At 42.1% G+C, this 16,543-nt stretch overlaps 1 protein-coding gene and 1 non-coding gene across 3 annotated transcripts in view; both read right to left on the reverse strand.

The window, feature by feature from the left end:
* CYFIP2 (cytoplasmic FMR1 interacting protein 2) overlaps positions 1-16,543 on the reverse strand; it is a 2,832,302-nt gene that overhangs the window by 1,625,630 nt on the left and 1,190,129 nt on the right. The window lies entirely within an intron of this gene.
* On the reverse strand, positions 15,265-15,336 carry TRNAE-UUC. The gene has a single exon. It is a non-coding gene; the product is annotated as a tRNA-Glu (tRNA).

Raw genomic sequence — 16,543 nt, forward strand, 5'->3', positions numbered from 1 at the left:
CTCTGCTGCCCCTGGGATAGGGGCCTGGGTGGTTTGTCCCTGCGGGGCCTACCTTGGCCCTGTCTGCTAGGTGCAGGGAAGGACCAGTGCTTAGAGGAAAAGTTCCTGCTGAACCTGAGAGGTTGAACCTGAAAGAAATCTTTTACTGTTTGCATAGATTTTGCTTTGTCTTCCATCTTTTTAATCGCCTCTTCTGCTACAAGCGATCCTTATCCAGGGGTGCATCAATTAGTTTAGACTTGACATGATCAGGGAGAGATTGTTCCTTCAACCATGCATGTATCCTAATGACCGATCCTGACACTGCTGCCCTGCTTGATGCTTCTGGGGCGTCCACAGTGTAATGAGTGTTTGGCCACTTGACAAGTATAGTGCAGTAAATCTGCCAACTCTTTCGAATTGGCACAGTCAGGAAAAGTTGAAGTCTTTTGCTTTAATACATCCAAAGTGTGTTGTTGATATTTTAACATATGGAACTGACAGTTGACAGCTCTGATAGCTAAGGTTGCAGAGGTGAATACCCCATCTGTCCAGAGCTCTGGAATCCTTGTCAGAAGGAACAGGATTCTTGGCAGAACTAATCTTAGCTCCTTTTGGTCACTGTGTAATGACCTCTGGGTCTGCAGCAGGATTTCTGTACAGGTATTTGTGAGACTCCAGTACTCTGTAATACCTGTCAGGTATACTGGGAGCAGGTAGGAAGGTGTCAGGGGCTAAGCTGGATTCATGGAAAAACAGGAGTGATGGCCAGGGGTATGTGCTGGGGCAGGTCCAGAAACTCTCTATGTCTTTTCTTAGACTGGGAGAAATCCTCAGATTCCCACTGGAAATGTTCCCTGAGGGTGTGAAGGGTTTCCGCAAAGGAAAGGTTTTCTGGTGGGGAGGCAGAAGGAATGGAATCCTCTGCATCTGAATCCTCATAAGCAGTCAGAGGTTGTTCCTCTTCAAAATCTGAATAGTCAGATTCCTCAGAATCCTGTTCTGTCATAATTTCTGGGGAAGGGTGTCTTTTCCTTTTAGAAGTTGTGGCCTGACTACCCCTGATAAGGCAAATGAGATTAATCACCGACTTAATAATCTACTTAATAATCTGGTTAAATAAGAGGTACCACATAATTATAAATTTTATTTAAAATACATAAGGGTTATATATTATTATGACAGCTACTAAGTAGGGCATGACCAGCTTGAATGTCACACTGATGAGGGAGGGGATGCGAATTTAACATGTGTACCAATAACACTTTGTATTACAGCACAATAAACCACTCCCATGCCTGATTAAAAGTATATATATATATATATATATATATATATATATATATATATATATTTAGAAAGCTTGTGAGGAAATTATTACTCTATTTTTGTTTTACTTGGATCGCTTGTCTGTGTACTTAATAAAGGATTTTTGACTGGAAACAGACTGCCTGCCTTGCTTGGATTACTTTTGAATACTTAGTAATGCTGTACAATTATAAATTTTCAATTATCATTTTTTGTTTTGTTTTGTTTTGACTTAAGACGAGTTTAAATTCGCTACTTCTACTACTATTGTCAGATCTGATTAATATACAGTGATTAACTAGAAATATATGGACTAAAAATCTTCCACACAGAGAAGTTTCTTACACTGTTTTGTTTTTGGACCCACTACACTTTAGTGGGTTATTTTGAGACTTCGGGGATACCACGGAGATTACTTATTTATGAATTTAATATTTTGATGTCGTGCTCTGGATCTAAACTTTGGTGTTGCTGCAGGGCAGTTCTGGAACAGGGCCCATCACAGACTTTCTGTGAATTCCACACTGCTTTGGAAGGAATAGTTAGAAACTCAGATGCACAACTGGTTAGAGAATCAGATGCACAGCTATTCAGGGTGTGCAAACATATTAGCCCTGCCAGGGAAAAGGGGTTTGTTTGTTTTTTCTTCTTTCTTTCTCTTAGACAATTTTTAGCAAACTGTAGAATAAGTTCATGACTGTATTTTTGTTTGACTGAGTTGTTTTTAAGGCATACAAGTAATAGTGGGAGGACCCCACAGCACATGAGAATAGTAAATGTATGTTCACATACAGTAAAAGACAAATTAACACAAGGAGGCACCTTGTGTTGAGGGCGGTGCCCACAGGACTGAAAGGTAAGAGGTATGAGAGATGTTTTATTTTGTCAATGTATGAATGTATGAGAGAAAGAGAAGAAAAACAAGTTAAAGTTAAAACAAGTTCATGAGCCCACAGCATGACTGGGACGTATACTATATACTGTTAAAACAAATTCATGAGCCTACAGCATGATAGGATGGAGAGGTATGCATTGTTAAAATAAATTCATGAGCCCATAGCACGTTGGGACTTAAGTGTGATTGCATGGAACTACCCTGAAAGGGTCCGAAAGAGCACTCAAGCCATTCATTTCTCAGCCCGGTACTTGCTCAAAACTCATAGCAAGCACTTATAAACCCTAGCACTAGACCCCCATATACTGTACAGAAGGACAAAGCTCTTTAATTCGATCTTGCCAGCCAATTAGTAAAACAGTTCACCGTACCTATCCAGGCATGTCCAAAGGGCAGTTTCAGGTGTACTCTCCAGTCCAACTGGTGAATCTGGGCATTTTGAGGCAATGTTACAACTGCCTCAGGTACACAGACAACCCTCTCTTCCTACCACCAAACACTAATACATGTGAGAGATGCAATTATACAGACAAACTGGAGGCTAAGCTCTCTCAACCCAAGACTAGATCAGACAGTCAAGAGGAGAAGGGAAATACTTGCATCAAACCACCAGTCTCACATAGACCCATTAAACCAGCACTGGCAAAAAACACACATAAATACAAGAAAACATACTCGAAGGCTCTAAATAAAAATCTGCAAAAGCAAGAGAGACCTCCAAAGCAGACATCCAAGCAACCTCCACCCCCCCCCCCCAACACAAACCATGAAACACATTTCACAAAGCCAGTGTACTATGCAATCACAGCCACTAAGGCAAAATAACATACCCAAATCACTGGTAATAGGTGACACTATAGTCAGGCACACTGACGTCCCACTCACTAGGCTGAATAAGGAGAAGGTTACTGTTAGATGCCTGTTGGGTGCCACGATCCGCCACATAACACAAGCACTCAGGTCACTCCAGAGCAAGTACAAATACGACTCTATCATTGTCCATGTTGGTGTTAATGACCTGAGTCGTACCTCCCTGGACTACATGAAAAGAGACATAAAAGAGCTCTCTGATCACATAGCCCAGGCCGGTATGACTCTGACCCTGTGTAGCATCCTTCCCTCACCAAGAATGATACCACGGTATAAAGAAAATATTATCAATTTCAACAACTGGCTAAGTTTCTGGTGTCATTCAAAGGGGATCCAGAGTCTGTCCACCTGGGATGACATGCTCGACAAGCCACGCTGCTTTGCTAGAGACGGCTTGGACCTGTTAACCTTAGGCTTTCAAATACTGGCCAAGGCTCTTACCACCCCCATAGTGCCTTTTTTAGGCAAGGCCCAAAAGACAAACCCACTGCTGTAAATAGCACAAGTAAAAAAAAAACTAAGGGTAATGCTACTCAATGCCAGAAGTCTACACCTCAAAATGCATGCACTCGAGGCATTCCTCAGTATGGAGAAAATCGATATATGTGCAGTAACAGAAACCTGGTTTAAGGCTCCAGAGAGCACCCAACACTACCAGGCTACAACTCATACCATACATTTCGGCCACAGAACCCGGACCGAAATACAAATGGCAGGGGCGTATCCATATTCATCAAGGATACCCACACCTCCAGGTTAGTGGCATAGCACGATGCTTCAGAGATCATCCACGTGCAACTAACAATGGGCAAAACTGCAATTCAAATTGTAGCTTCCTACAGATCATCCACCATGTCCCAGGACCCCCATTCCGCATTTCTGGAAACAATGGGAAACATAAAGGTCCTACCAAACACCCTAATATTGGGTGATTTCATTTACCCAAACATTAACTGGGAGAACTACTCAAGTACTAACTCCCTTGCCCAACATTTTCTAGAATTTATAAACTCACAACGCCCTGGATCAACTGGTCAACACTCCCACCAGAGGTAACAACATATTGGACCTGGTCATCACCAACATGGGCGACCAGTGTTCCACACCAGAAGTCAACCCCTCGCTGGTTAGATCTGACCATAAACAAATCACTCAGGATATCCACATTCCGCCCCCACCCCCAGACAAGGAAACCACCATAAAAAACTTCAAAAGCAAACTTCACATTACTTAAGACCGAGGTGGAAAGTTTCAAAGCCCTCCATGCTAAAGGATAATGCTGTCCAAGGTGCAAAATCCTTTACTAATGCATTTTATGGGCACCTACAAGAATGCATGGATCGTGCTATCCCAAGCAAAACCAAGACTGACTCTTCCAAGAAAAGGAAATCAGTCCAGTGGACCCCTGCCATAAACAAGCTATATAATAGAAGGAGGAAAATCTCAAGAAGGGAAGACATCCCTGATCAGTATCAGCAAGAAACTACGATCCCTCATAAAATCATCCAAGGTGAGCTTCGAAAGAAAAATTACCAAGGACTCAAAAGATAACCACAAGGCATTCTTTAGCTATGTCAAGAATCTAAGTGGCAATGCTCAGATCTGCTCGGAGTTAGTGCAGAATGGCACAAAATACAGTGAACCGACCGATATCACCAACATCCTGGCAGACAGGTTCAGTGCAAACTTCACCCCTCTCTCACCCCCAGAAGGGCCCATAACCATACCAGAAGAATGTAGAGCCCCTGAAATCACAGACACTCAGGTTAATACAGCCCTCTCCAAATCCAAAAACACAGCATCAATGGGACCGGATGGTGTCCCAGGCTGCATCCTACATGAGCTCAAAGACGAACTAACCCCTCACCTAAACACACTGTTCAAACTCATCCTCTCCACAGGCTACATACCCATACAGTAGCACACAGCAATGGTTATTCCACTCCACAAAGGTGGAGCCACAACAGACCCCAGGAACTATTGCCCTATAAGCCTGACTAGCTTGGTCTGCAAGGCTATAGAGCGCATCATCATGGAACTCATTAACAGAGACATTGGAAACCTCCAAACACTGGACCCTACACAGTTCAGCTTTGTTAAGGGCAGAGCATGCCTCCTAAACCTGGTGGACTTCTTTGAGACAGTTACCAAGGCTATAGACGAGGGAAAGGTGGTACACACAGCCTACCTAGACCTCGCAAAGGCCTTCGACACCATTCCCCATTCTGGTATTATAGACAAGCTCACCAGCCTGAACATAAACCCCTATGTCACAAGATGGGTTGCCAACTGGCTCACAGACAGAACCCACATGGTGAGAGTTGCGAGAGCTAGGTCCCACTCTGAACCGGTTACAAGTGGCGTTCCCCAGGGCTCAGTCCTAGGACCCCTCCTGTTCGGCATATGCTTCTCAGAGGTACAGGCAAGCACTGAAGGACTATGGCTGACCAAGTTCACAGATGACTGCAAACTAGGGGCCATAATTGACTCTCCTGCTGACACAGACATCCTCCAAAAGGGTCTCACTAAGATGGATAGTTGGTGTCAAAATCATAGCCTCAAGCTAAATGCCAAAAATTGCACAGTCATCCCCTTTGGAAAAAACAAAGTACCCACAAACTACCACATAGGTGGTAGTCCTCTAAATACGAAAGATGTAATAAGGGATCTGGGGACCCAAGTAGATAGTAATCTCTCCTTTGATAATCACATTGCCAAAGTGGTTAGAAAATCCTTCTATGTGGCCCAACTAATCACAACAAAGTACACATCCAGATCAAAAGAGGTCATTGCGCCCCTCTACTCATCACTCATCAGACCCATCATAGAGTACAATGCCCCATTTGGGATGTACCTTATAAGACACCTGCAACAGCTGGAAAGACCACAGAAATACCTTACCAAGAGGATCACTGGCCTCAAACAGATGCTCTATGCAGCTCAACAGAAGAAACTCCAGCTGTACACGGTTGCATACCGCCTACTCAGAGGGTGGCCTCTGCCTGACATACAAGGCCATGTCCAACCCAGAACTGATGGGCATGCTCCACCTAAAGAAAACCATATCCCATCGAGCCACATGTTCTAGGGATCTAAACCTCACCACAACAATAAATAGGACATGCTGAAGGGATAGGTTCCTGTCCCAGAGACTTCCCATGCTTTGGAACAAGATTCCAATCTACATTAGGCAGAGCTCCTCGCTAACACTCTTCAAGAGAAACCTTGACAAGTGGATGGGAAACAGAAAGTTTACCCCGGGGATCGCTTCAGTGGCTCTGCTGGACAGAGGCACAGGGAACTGATCTAAGGGGGCGGAAAAAGCCATCACATTCTGGCTAGGCTTATAAATGCCTTCGGGCAGATAGCCTAGTACCTACCTATGAACCTATGAAACAGTACCTATCCGCCCCATTATCCTGACCACAATGCTCGAGCTGTAACATTTAGCTTGCACAGGACGAAAGCAAGGGGGTGCTGTGGGAAAAGACTGATCAAAACCTCTCCTCTGTTGTTGCATGAAGACAGCCTTCTACCCTTCCCTCCCTGTATGGTGTGTGGATTACTACAGTTATTTTCTGTCTTCGGAACTGCCAGGATCCAGGATTTGTAAGGTAAGACTAACATTTTTATTATTACTTATTTATAAAATAAGGAAAATGGGAGCAAAGATAAGCAAGCAAGATCAAATCCCTGAAAAGGGAACACCTGCATATCTTATGTATTTTAACTATGGAAAAGAAACTTAAATATTTGCATGACTGGTTTCAACTTACTAAAATTGTTCTGGTGGGGTATTTCTATTAAATGGAACTTATGATAAGACTAAATTGATGACACTGAAAGGTATTCTGGAAGAAAAGAAAAGCAAAGTAGGTGGGGAATAAATGACAGCATTTTATTCCTGGTACAGTGAAGCACTTAAAAGGGAAAAGGAATCAGCATTAAGAGGGTTGCAGGACGTTAATAAGAAATTGTTGCAACAAGTTAAAGAGGTTAAAAAGGCAGTATAGACCAGTAAAAAGGGATCCCTTTATCCTGTTTTAGAAGGTTTGTAACAAACTGAGGATGGCCATAAAGCAGAAACTACTGAAGATGATGACAATCCTCCAGTAGCTACTGCACCCCCACCCCCATATGCACAAGTATGGGTACCTCCTGTACAAGACTCTGTCGCGACCTTTCGGTCCACTGTCCAATGGACACCCAGTTCACGTGATACTGGTACATCTCAGATTAGTTCCCCTCCTCAATCTTCATCTTCTGAACAGGCATCTGCAGTCGAGGGGGGGGGGGTTCTTCTTCCTATCCTTCTCAAATAGCTTCTACTTCCCCAACAGGGGCATTAGTATTTGACACTCCTGTATCTCAACATACATGCTTACATGACAGGGTACAACAGAGGATTATAACCTCTGGTGGGGCCCTTTTGTACCTCTCAGGGAAATTCTGCTGGCTAACAATAAAGAACTTGTTCATCATCCTTGGACCCCTGCTGATGTGCATACTATGTCTAAAAATTTTCCAAATATTAGAGAAGATCCACTAAAATTCAAAAAGGAATTAAAAACTATAATAAAATGTTACAATCGTACTTTGACAGATTTAAATCAGCTGCTTAGGGTAGTTACTTCAGATGAAATAAGAAAGCAGTTACTGGAAAAGGCTGAGATAACAGATTTCACTCTCACAGGGAATGCGTTAACAGATAAACGGACAGTATTGTTAAACAACATTACGGATGTGTGTCAAGTTAGGACTGACTGGTCTAAAATACAGGCATGTAAACAAAATAAAGGGGAAGCCCCTGCAGACTACCTGAGTCACCTTAAAACAGTATTTGCTAGACATTTAGGAATACCAGACCCAGAGGAGCAAGCTAAGCCATCTATTGCAGCAACGTTTGTATTGGGTCTACAAGCCCCTGTACAAAATCAAATAAAGCAAGTGCTCAGAGACTGACAAGGAAAGGACTTGGAGTCTTTATTAAGTGCTGCAAATCACTGTACACAGTATCAGGAAAAATAGAGAAAGGGTACTGAGGATAAGCTGTTAACTTTACAAATCAGGCAGCTGGAAAACCCAAGTGGTTGAGGCAGAAACAGGGGAAGGGGTAGAGGAATTGATAGAGGATTTAGCAAAAGTGCTGGTCAAGGGGAACAAGGTGCAGCTGGTTGGCAACAACGAGCTGGTAGTGCACCTCTGATTTCATTCAACACATCTTGCTTCAATTGTGGAGAAGCAGGACATTGGAGAGGGGAATGCCCACACAGGCAAATGCAAAGAGTCCAAAATACTTGGACTGAATGGCAACCAAATTATAATAATGCAGTTTTCCTCCACCACCTCCTCAGACTGGAAAGTGTCAGGAAGCTCCATACTGACTAGGTCAAGGAAATAACACAGAACTGAATCTTAACCCTCCACTGCCAATAGATCAAAATGGACCCTACATTAAGATGAACATAAATTCAAAGAAAACCCCATTTCTGGTCGACACTAGGTCAGTGTTCAAAATTACTTCAGATAGTCAAATACCAGTATCAGAGCATAAAGTAAAGTCAGTCGGAGTGACAAATACTATGGTTACATATCCTGTTTCGAAACCCATCCCAGTGGTGGACCCAGGAATTTGCAGAAGGGGGGGGGCGCAGTATAGAAAGGAGACATTCTGGATACGTGGAAAGTAGATGAAAGGAATGGGGGCTATAGAAAGAGGACCAGCTACAGCTGCTCTGACAGCAGGTGTGAAAAGACAGCAATATACATTCATCTGTACATCTTTGCAGTGCAGATGTGATATTGGTAGTGGGTAACCCCTATCTAGCACACATCAAATTTACACACAGTACCAGATGTTTCAAGGCATAACTGAGAGTGATGTCTGGTCATCTATGCCAAGCCATAGTCCCTTCTCATGATGGCATGGCTTACATATGTATTATGATACCCTAGGAAATAGTGCCAATGAAAATGATGTGACCACAACAAGTATTGATAATGCAGGCATTGTAACCTGGTAACCACAAATATCCTATTAACTGGTGACTCAACTGTCTGCTAAACAGGTGTGTATATCACTGGTCAGTGTAAAAAAAGTTTCTGACAGTACCATGTCTGCCTGGGGCCAAAATTAGGGACCTCAGCTCTGATTAAAGGCTATGACATGGCCATTGTTCATGCTGCAATCAGACTTAAAGTCCTTCCTCTCACATGTGCAATAGGATGGGGTGGGATTATCAAACATCCTAACAAGCACAGAAAAATAACACCGGCTTAGAGAAGTCTTCTCATCGCCTCACGTGGCACCTGAATACTATAACAAAACACTGGTATTCAGTTAGTGGCTAAGGGCATGGTGACATAGAGAGGAGATTCACTGCTTTCCTGTTTATAGTATTTTAATTTCAATGTGTTATCAAAATATGGTCCAAAATGCACATCATAGATTCCAGTATATGCCTCCTTTTGCTGAATCTTGTTGCATTGGGAACTTATGTAGACATTGACTAGTATGTGTCTATTGTTATCAGAAAGTCCTTCTGTATGCTGCATGGCTTATAGGTTCATAGGTTCATACTAGGCTATCTGCCCTAGGGCATTTATAAGCCTAGCCAGAATGTGTTTGGCTTTCGTCACCCATTTTAAATTTATTTTGCTATGCCCTTTTTCGAGGTTAGTATACTGTGCCTCTGTCTAACAGTGACACAGAAGTGATACCCGGGGTAAACCTACGATCTCCCATCCGCTCATCAAGATTCCTCTTGAAGAGAGTCAATGAGGGACTCTGCCTAACCCGGACTGGGATTTTATTCCAGAGTGAAGGGAGCCTCTGGGTTATGAATCTGTCCCTCCAGCATGTCCTATTTATTTCAGTGCTGAGGTTCAAGTCTCTTGAGCACGTAGCTCGATGGGATTTGGATTTTCTGAGGTGCAGCATGTCCATTAATTCCGGGTTGGACATGGCTTTATACGTCAGGCACAGATCGCCTCTGAACAGGCGGTATGCCACTGAGTAGAGCTGGAATTTCTTTAACCGGGCAGCATATGGCATCTGTTTGAGCCCTTTCATCCTCTTGGTGAGGTACTTTTGGGGTCTTTCCAGTTGCTGCAGGTGTCTGGTAAGGTACATCCCAAAAGGGGCATTGTACTCAATTATGGGCCTGATGAGGGATGAGTAAAGAGGCACGATGACCTCCCCTGATCTAGATGTGAATCCCTTCATGATTAGGTGGGCTATATAAAATGTTTTTCTAACCACTTTGGCCACGTGGTTGTCAAATGAGAGATTGCTATCAACTTGGGTCCCCAGGTCCCTAATTACTTCTTCTGTACTTAATGGATTACCACCTATGTGGTAATTTGTGGGCACTTTGTTTTTGCCAAAGGGGATGACTATACACTTTTTGGCATTTAGCTTGAGGCCATGGCTCTGGCACCAGTTGTCTGTTTCTATGAGGACCTTTTGGAGGATGCTTGTGTCGGCTGGAGAGTTGATTATGGCGCCCAGTTTGCAGTCATCTGCGAACTTGGTCAGCCACGGTCCTTCCGTGTTGGCCTGTACCTCCGAGAAATATATACCGAACAAGAGAGGTCCCAGGACTGAGTCTTGTGGGACACCACTTGTAACTGGTTTGGAGTCTGACATGGCTCCAGCAATTCTAACCATGTGGGTTCTGTCTTTGAGCCAGTTTGCAATCCATCTAGTGACATAGGGGTTTATATTTAAGCTATATCAAAGAAATCAACCAGGTTTAAGAGGCAGGATCTGCCCTTAACAAAGCCGAACTGGGTAGGATCCAATGTCTGTAGGTCCCCAATATCTTTATTTATGAGGTCCATGATGATCCTTTCCATAGCTTTGCAGACCAAGCTAGTCAGGCTTATGGGCCGATAGTTTCCAGGATCCGTTGAGGCACCACCTTTATGGAGAGGGACCACTGTTGCTGTACGCCACTCTTTGGGCACATACCCTGTAGTAAGGCTGAGATTGAACAGTAGTTTTATGTTTGGGTTTAGCTCTTCTTGGAGTTCATGTAGGATGCAGCCCGGGACACTGTCTGGTCCCACTGATGCTGTGTTTTTTGCTTTGGAGAGGGCGGCTCTTACCTGAGCATCTGAGATGTCAGGGGGGCAGCACTCTGCTGGGATAGATATTTGCCCTTTTGGTGGGGAGTTTGCTGAACCTGTCAGCTAGGATGTTGGCAATGTCTGTGGGTTCAGTGTATTTTTTGTCATTTTGGACTAATTCTAAGCATATCTGGGAATTACCACCCAGGTTCCTAACATAACTAAAGAAAGCCTTGTGATTATCCTTAGTGTCCTGTGCAATTTTTCTCTCGAAGCTGGCCTTAGACAATTTTATGAGTGCCCGTAGTTTTTTGCTAATACTGATCAGTGATGCCTTCCCTTTTTGGGATTTTGCTCTATCATTTAGTAGCTTCCTCCTTCTACTGTATAGTTTGTTTATGGCTGGGGTCCACCAGGCAGGACGTCTGCCTTTGGAGGATTGGGTCTTGGTTTTATTTGGGATCGCATGATCCATGCATTCCTGAAGGTGTTCATAGAATACATTTATAAGGGATTCTGCGGTCTGGGCCGTATTTTCCACAGGCCCGGGGGCTTTGAAGGATTCCACCTCAGTTTTGAGGAGTGTGAAATTTGCTTTAGAGAAGTTTATAAAAAGAGGGACTGTGTCTAGAGCTAGGGATGTCATTCTTCCCCTTTACTTGGCTCACATTAGGCCAGTCATTGAATATAAGACCCCTTTCAGCATGTATCTGTCCAGACACATGCAACAACTGGAACACATACAGACATACCTTACAAAAAAGATAGAAGGCCTAAACAGCATGTCCTACATGGACCGGCACAAAGCCCTGTTGCTATATTTGGTATGCTATAGATTGCTAAGAGGTTGCCTGTGTCTGGCATACAAGGCATCCTCTGACTCAGTACTGATGAATTTACTAAACATCAGCAAGTCAGTTGGTATCAGAAATACTTAGTCTAGAGAGCTAAACCTCTTCTGCAACATCAGCAGAACAGTTCTGAGAGACAGATATATTTCGCAGAGGATACCACTGCTCTGGAACAGACTCCCCATCCACATAGAACAAAGTTCATCCCTGTCTATATTCAAGTGCAACTTGGATCTATGGATTGGAAACAGAAAACTTACCCTAGGAATGTTTCCCTGTACGACCAATGGACAAAGGCAGCTCCTAAATGTTTTAACACATGTATGAGTCCCCTCAAATTATCAATGGTATGATCCCAGTTACTGTCATCGGGGGTAATATATATGTATTGACCATGGGATGGGTAAGACCAGTCTCTAACCAAATGGGATTGGTTAATTTGAGTACATGAAGGGAAACTGGCTATGCTTAAAATAGCCCGCAAAACCTATTCTTTGAAGAGGTAACAGCACTTGATGAACAGCTCACAGTCCATAATGCTTATCTTGACCATGCTAAAAACTTATGACACTATTCCTAATAAGGGAAACTGATAAATTAAAGGCACTAAATGTCAACCTGTAAGTAATTCAATGAATAAAACATGATTAAGCAACAGGATGTAGCAGGTTAAGCTGGAGGTTTACTTGTCCATCCCGACAGGGGTAATTAGTGTAACCCACAGCAGTACCATACTGATGCAATAGGAAGTTGGCTGTAGATAATCAGATGTGATAATTACAATCTGATTAACATAATTACTTCAAGAAAATATGTGAAAGTTTTCTAAGATGGTGTACAAAAATGCATGTTTAGTTCAACAGTAATGGCCCCAGTGTTAATGCCACTAAGTGAAGCAACATGACAAATGGCAAAAAATAATATAAATTATGCCTGAAAATAAAAGGCCATCATTAAAGATCCAAAGGTAATAGGAGACAATAGTATAAACTGTGGCCAGCATGTACTGACAGAGTCAGACAAGCATAGACCATAACTCACCTCTATAGGGAATACAGAGCTAGAAAAGCTTCTTCTGTAACCAGTCAAATTCTAAACGGCATGGCTGGTCACTTTGGCAAGATCAATGTACCACTTCATACCTTGCCAATCCAACACGTTATTTAATACAATGCTGTGTTTTAAAGCTTTTAGACAAGCTACATTAAAATACTTGACAAAACATACAGTTCCTTGCTAGGAGAATCAAAGAGCTGGAACACCAATTCAGAAAGGCTTCTGGAATGTTATTATATTCTGTTTTCTAACGTATAATTATATATAATCTCTACCTGATCTGTAATGCATTGTCTGGTACAGTACTGTGTGAAAATCTCTGTCTGGAATTAAAATTGTAAATCTGAATGCATGACTGGCCTTCACTGTTGGCAGCAAGCAAAAGATTCAGGTATCTAATACTAAAGATGACTAACATTAATAGAAAAAGTAACATTTACTTTACCCATTATCTCCTAGGATTATGGAATAAACTTCAACTTACAATCAGAATAGGTTGGGAGGGTGGCCTAATGGTTAAGGTGTTTGCCTTGCAAACACAACGTGCAGGGTTTGAGTCTCACAAGGGGCAATTGGCTAGGCTTAAAATGGCTCGCAAGGGCAGTTATCTTAGTACTAATCTATGAACCTATGAAGAAAATGCCAGTCATCAGCTTCCTTTAAAAATAATCCTGATAGGTATATACCGGAAGTAGGAACAATCAGCATGGGATCTAGGTAATCATACTACTTTTTTAAAGGTCAGTACGTCATTAACTTGATAACTGAACCTATGAACCTATAAGAGTAGGGGGGTTATAGAAGCTTACAGCCACATCACACTCAGTGTCTGTGTACTACTAAACTATGATTGTCAGTACTTGGTTGGGAGGACAAAATAATTAATCTGACCTGCTAGCTGTCATTATCATAAATCACGTATGTGCACATTGTGCATCATAAATGATAACTGTAACTAGTGCTGAGGTGGCACTGCTGTGACAAGGGAATCAGAGGTCTAGTAACCCACCCATCCAGATGTGCTCACTGACCTTTCGTCGGCAGTCCTGCATAGACTGTGCCTCATTGTCAGGAGATAGCGGAAGACTGTTGCCGCAACAAATCTGCAAGTGTGTGTGTGTGTGTGTGTGTGTGTGTGTGTGTGTGTGTGTGTGTGTGTGTGTGTGTGTGTGTGTGTGTGTGTGTGTGTGTGTGTGTGTGTGTGTGTGTGTGTGTGTGTGTGTTTATGCTTCTGTCTGTGTGTGAGTGAATGTGTGCATGAAAGCAGAAGTATGTGTGTGTGTGTGTGTGTGTGTGTGTGTGTGTGTGTGTGTGTGTGTGTGTGTATATACACGTGTGTGTGTGTGTGTGTGTGTGTGTGTGTGTGTGTGTGTGTGAGACAGAGAGAGAGAGAGAGTGAGTATGATTGACCTTTCCCCTGGCAGCAGCATCAGTTAAGAGATTTCTGTACGTCTCGACCATACTTCTCAATCTCTTAGGACAAGAAATCTGGACAGAGACACAAAAAACGGGACAACAAATGACCGAAAATAGGGACGGAATTAAAATATTGCTCTTATAAACTTAGAAAGCTGCTAGAATAACAGGGTTTCCGATAGCATGCATTTTCTGAAGCAGAGGTGTGTTTGTGAGAGAGAGCGAGTGAGAAGACTACTGGCACCAGCAGCAATAAAGTGGTTTGCATAAGTCTGGACCTTTCAGCTGAAGAAATCTGGATAAAGCCTAAAAAGAAGGGGGAACAAAGGCTCTAAAATAGAAACAGATTTTAATTATTGTTCTTATAAATTTGCAAAGTTGCTTAAGTAAAGGATTTGAGTTAGCATGAATTTTCTGCAGGAAATAAAAGGCTGCGATTCAAATGTAAGTCATTATATAGAAACTTCAATCTCCAATGACTGCAAATGAACCAAATGATTTAAAAGCAAGGGACCAAAAGGTAAAGTAAATACCTGGTTATTTTTTAAAGTGTTATATTTTAGATGTAAAATGCTTCCTCCAACACCATTAACATATAGCACAGCAAGTTTGAAACATTAGGTGGAGCAACTATTCTACATAGGTTCATAGGTTCATAGGTAGGTACTAGGCTATCGGCCCTAGGGCCCATACAAGCCTAGCCAAAAAATGTACCCTGGCTTTCGCCACCCAAGAAAATTATTTTCCTGTGCCCCTGTCGAGCAGAGCCACAGAAGTGATCCCCGGGGTGAATAGGTTCATAGGTAGAAATGTAACCCATTCCCATACCGGGAGTCGAACCCAGGACACCTGGGTGAAAACCAGGAATCCTAACTACTAGACCATATGGGAAAGCCCGTACATCAAAAATATATTAAAAATATAGTAATAAAAAGTAAGAAAAACACAACAATTTTACAGACAGCCCATTCTCTAAGAGCAATAATGCCTCCCAGGGTATGTGTTAATATGTAATTAATGCTCTTCCAGGGGTGTAGAGGCCTTCCGCCTGTGGCGGCATTACTTGCACATTAACACACCATTTGGGCATTATTGCTTACTGAATGATCACTTGTGACATAGGTAAACTTACATTTATATAAAAGTGATCAAACCATATTAAGTTCACTTTTACAAATGTTATACATTACATATATTGTTATATGCCATATAATCAAAACAACATACATAAACCGTTCCTCCTCCAAAACATTTTTCTGCATGTATTGTTCCCATAATTTCAGTTTTTCTGTATAATTTACTCCTGCCCTTTTCTAAAGATCCCACTTTCTATTTTTTTTTTATCTCTGTTATATTTACTACCTCAAGAACAGTTTTAGATTTAAATTTTTGTTTTCTACTAATTGCTTTTTTTGGCAGCCAGCAGATAAACTTCTACATCTTTGACCAGGTACATATACTCTGTATTGCCCCCAACAGTTCTCAACACTGACATATGACTAGAGGCAGAACTAGCTGAGCTGTGTAGCATTTACTTGTGTAATCTATTTTGTTCAAATAATGTCCACTGTAGTTGCACTGGGCAGTTTCAACAGTCCCCATATAGTCTTGGTATTCTAGGGTACAGAAAACATAATTGATGTTTGTAGTTCTAGGCATACAGTGTTGTGCAACAGAACTGCAAGCCATAACAATAACTATTATTATTATGAAACCAGTAGCACTTATGGTTACACTCTGTAAAAATACTGAAAAGCAATGTTTTGCACTGAAGTCTGAATGGTAAGAGTGAAAAAAACATAGTAAATGACTTGATACAGTAATCCTTCTGCTCGTGCAAGGTATGTGTGGCAGGACAAACAGGTAGAGGCATTCTTGACATAAACTGAGGTTTGCATCAACAGACCTTTTCTAAACAAAAAGAAGCATGACACTAACATAAAGTATTACAGACTAAGCCTTATCCTCAGCACTTTGTCAGAAAATCAAACATTGTATAAATAACATGGTAAAATAATAGGCAAAGTCAGTGACATCTTGCAAAAACAGGGACAGCTGAGATGTATGTTGATATTTCTGCTGCAAAATACATAGTAAA

Source organism: Protopterus annectens, chromosome 4.part0 (assembly GCF_019279795.1).
Source record: "Protopterus annectens isolate FY-2018-M chromosome 4.part0, PAN1.0, whole genome shotgun sequence".
Taxonomy (NCBI): Eukaryota; Metazoa; Chordata; order Ceratodontiformes; family Protopteridae; genus Protopterus; species Protopterus annectens.